This window comes from Pollicipes pollicipes, unplaced genomic scaffold (assembly GCF_011947565.3).
Source record: "Pollicipes pollicipes isolate AB1234 unplaced genomic scaffold, Ppol_2.1 Scaffold_5724;HRSCAF=6776_pilon_pilon_pilon, whole genome shotgun sequence".
NCBI lineage: Eukaryota > Metazoa > Arthropoda > Thecostraca > Pollicipedomorpha > Pollicipedidae > Pollicipes > Pollicipes pollicipes.
In genome coordinates, this window is record NW_023596746.1 from 50,444,034 (window position 1) to 50,447,926 (window position 3,893).

Consider the following 3,893-nt stretch of genomic DNA (forward strand, 5'->3'; position numbering starts at 1 on the left):
GCACTGGAAACAAATGTGGTTCTGGTACATCTGCGGTCATCACTACAATTAGCTTCAGGTAACATTAAAAAACTGTGGCAGTGTGCTGGCAGCCGTGGTCTGAAGCAAGGCAATGCAGAACACCACCAGACAAGAGCTTTTGAGCCTAGATTAATCACATGTACAGTTGTAATTGGGACATTACACAAAAACACTGAAAACTCAATGATACCAGGTACTCCCTGAGGCTGCAAAATAGTACAGATTTGTGTCCATAAGATTGATCTTGAGGTGGTCACCTACCTTAGGTGCAGCATTCAGAATTTTGCACCCAAGATGTCATGCTGCATCCATGATCAAAAGGGATGTTACACAATACAGACCACAGATGTACATCATACATAGTCTGCTTATACTCACACAAATTTGGGATTTGTTCCAAAGACTCAATTTTCATATCCACCAAGTCCAGCTCTGGGTTGCCAGACTCCCGAGCTTCCTCCACTGCCTTTTTTACCTTTGACATCTTGATATCTGAAACATCAACTCTGAATGTTAGCCATGGGGACACCCTCCAGCAAGTCCTGACCCCACAATCCAATCAAGAAATTCTGGGTCAAAGGCAGAATTTTGCTGCAAAGGTATAATGTGCCCAATGCTTGGTACTGCCTGTCCTTACCTCTGGCATCATCTGGCCTTTAGTGTGGCTGCCGCAAACCATATGTCATCACAATCATGGGAATTCTTAACCTCTTCCATTGCTCTCTCACTTTCAATGAATGGCATACATCTATCTGTGACAGTGCACCAGCACCGGCACATGTTTGAACAATGCCAAAAGCATCCACACATCTCAATGTGATGATCTCACACATCAAATGATGGTCCAGCCACTTACTAACATGATTACACATTAAGGTGAGCTGATTAACAATGGCTTTGCCCAGACAGAATCCCAATTGTCACATCACTAAGCAAGCCAATACATTACACAACAGGGATTTACACAGCCTATAAGCTGTCATACAACTTCAAGACAAGAATGCAGACAAAGAAACAAAGAACTGGTTTACAGGAAATTGTATCACTATACACAGAAAATAAATAATGCAAGCAAATACTTCAACCAATGAAGCTAGATCATTCATGTTATTCCCCATTACATCACTATACATGAAAAAGGAGCATTAAGTAAATGGTTTAGCCACTCAAGCTTGCTTATCCATGGTGCTGCCATTGTGCTCACACTAGGTCCAAAATATTTGCCATTGCAGAACAGCCACCTAAAAATTGACTCCATATTGAGGCCGGCAGTGTGCGACGGGCCATGGTTGTCTCTATCACTTTGATGGTAGCCACAGCTTCAGGGAATAATGATGTTGTTTAAGTTATTCCAGAAAAAGTACTCCAGACATTTTCATAAATATAATTAGAAAATTCAGCACAATTTGGCCTGCCCCGAGTCAAGTGCACACAACTGTATGGTTTGGCAAAATTATTTTGCATAGGTTTGCAGCACAGTGGATGGACTTTTTGCAAATTGGAGCAGAGTCACTATACCTGCACAGTAAAGTAAAGCACAGTAAAGTATAACCTGTGTGGGCCTTACACTTCCTAAAATTGCCTGAATCAACTAAATCTATTATGTGGATCATACAATGTTGATGTATCAAATTCAGGTCGTTCCAGCCATTTTAGGAAGGCTACAACTGTGATACCCAATACTGCAAGGAAATCAAACTAAATTATGTTAATTCAGGCCATTTAGGAAGTGTGAGACCTGTACCAGCAACACCCACAATAAGGTTGGGTTGTGTATCTCAGAATTGGAAACTACAGATTACACTGATAAAATAGGTTGCCAAGTACACACAAGCAGGATTTTTTTTCAATAAAAACACATGTAGAACAAAGTCCTGTGAAGTCTGGGCATCCAGCAAGCATATGTTGAGGACATTGGAAGCCAGGTGTGAACGGCAGTGCATATTAGCAGCAATGAGGGTTCTCACGCATAATATAATTACACGGGGTTATAAGCCATTATTATACGACATACCTAAAAATTCTAACTATTTTAAATCCTCTTGCCACTGCACCTAATGCGACCAGCCCAACAATATTCCACCGCCGCAACACACGACCCTCCAAACCCCACCAGCCCTCGCCCCCACACGATCCACGCCCACGAGCGGATACTCGACGAAAGTTAGTCCACATTCAGCCCAGATTCAGCCCAGCATAGATTTGGCAGCAAAAGTGTAGAGAATTCCCTTTGCGCTGAACTCTCCTCAGATGCCGAAGGACTCGTGTAAATCGACTCATGGGTATACCTGCTCAGAATAGCTCCTCTGTTTAAATCTACTACGAAGCGGATATACAAAAAATGCCGCTCTTGTGTTAATTTACTCAAATCTGAGCCGATTTACACACAGACGAACTGCCATGCAAATCCACTTGTACGTAGAATCTACGGAACACTGCAAGTGTAGATCTGTGTAGATCTGATCCACACCAGGGTGACCTCACGAATAGATCAACTCAGGTCTGAGCAGATTCACACAGGAGCACCATTTTGTGCATATACACTCCCGAATGGATTTAAAATCACCAGCTGTTTTGTTTAGATGCACTCATGACATGGTATACAGAGCGGCGCCATTCTGTGTAATTTCACTCGCGAGTGCGGTTTAAGCAGGGAAGATGCTCTATGTAGATGCACGCGTAGCATGATATACGTAGAAGCGCCATTTCATATGATTCGACTCGCGAGTGGACTTAGGCAGAGATGTTCTGTGCAGATCCATTGATGATGTGGCACACACACATGTGTGAGTCGCATCATGATGTGAACTGCTCAGGAGATGAAGTGTGTTCAGCGGAGCGAACTGGCGAGCAGAACTTTGACTTATGGAAAGTCTCACCCGCGCCCGGTCGGGGAATCGACTTACCCCTACGGTTTTTCGAGCACAATTAAAAGAACCAACACCCGCAGCGGCACGGAATTTCCACTACTAACTCATTTATCAGTTTGGCCTCCTTTGGGTAACGCTGAAGTTTTGATCTACCTAGATCAATGACATTGGTTACGTCAAAGGGCTAAGCATTGAAAGACTTTGCGCACACACAGCTTTTTGTGGCTATTTGCCATTGTTCAGACTTGCTAAAGTAATGAAACATGATCGGACCTACAGTTTGTACATATCATACTTTTCGAAAAATGTGGACCTGAGGTGAAGTCAATTTGGGTTATTCCACGTAAATAACGTAAATATGTACCCATTTTTGAGTAGTGATGCTACTTCTTGAATGGTGTAAAAGGTACTATGAAGTTCCTCACCTGCATTATATATATATATATATATATATATATATATATATATATATATATATATATATATATATATATATCGTATGTATTATGTAACTCACCTGCACAAACATCTTTTGATCATAAAGCACATGGCCCGGGACCAGGTCATGACCTACGTCTATTAGTACTTTCTGCGAAACACATCATGAACTCAAAATAGGCGGTTTAACAAGGGAATTTTGCACACATAATTTTGATAGCCCACTTAAAACATATCGCGGTATCATTCTAATGCATGATGAGGTCACAATAAGCCATTTGAGGACATACCACGTCATTCGAGGTCATCCAAGGTCAATGACCTATGTTGGCGTGCAACCACTTCATTATTGTGCTTGCAAAGCTCATGGCACATAATTTCGTCCATTAACGTGTCTGTTCTCAGTTTGCTATACACACATCGCCAAGCGTCAAAGGGACTATGGATAATGTGGGCAACAGCTAGCCGATCTTGAGTACTTGCAGATGTACAATGCATTATTTCTGACCACAAACAAGCATTTTATTAGTCACAGAAATCCGGTTAGAACTCAAAATTTAAAAT

The 3,893-nt window shown here is 41.8% G+C and overlaps 1 pseudogene; it reads right to left on the minus strand.

The window, feature by feature from the left end:
• The window catches only part of LOC119103156 (ras suppressor protein 1-like), a 6,169-nt pseudogene extending 4,053 nt beyond the window's left edge, over window positions 1-2,116 (minus strand).
• Between the last annotated feature and the right edge of the window lie 1,777 nt (window positions 2,117-3,893).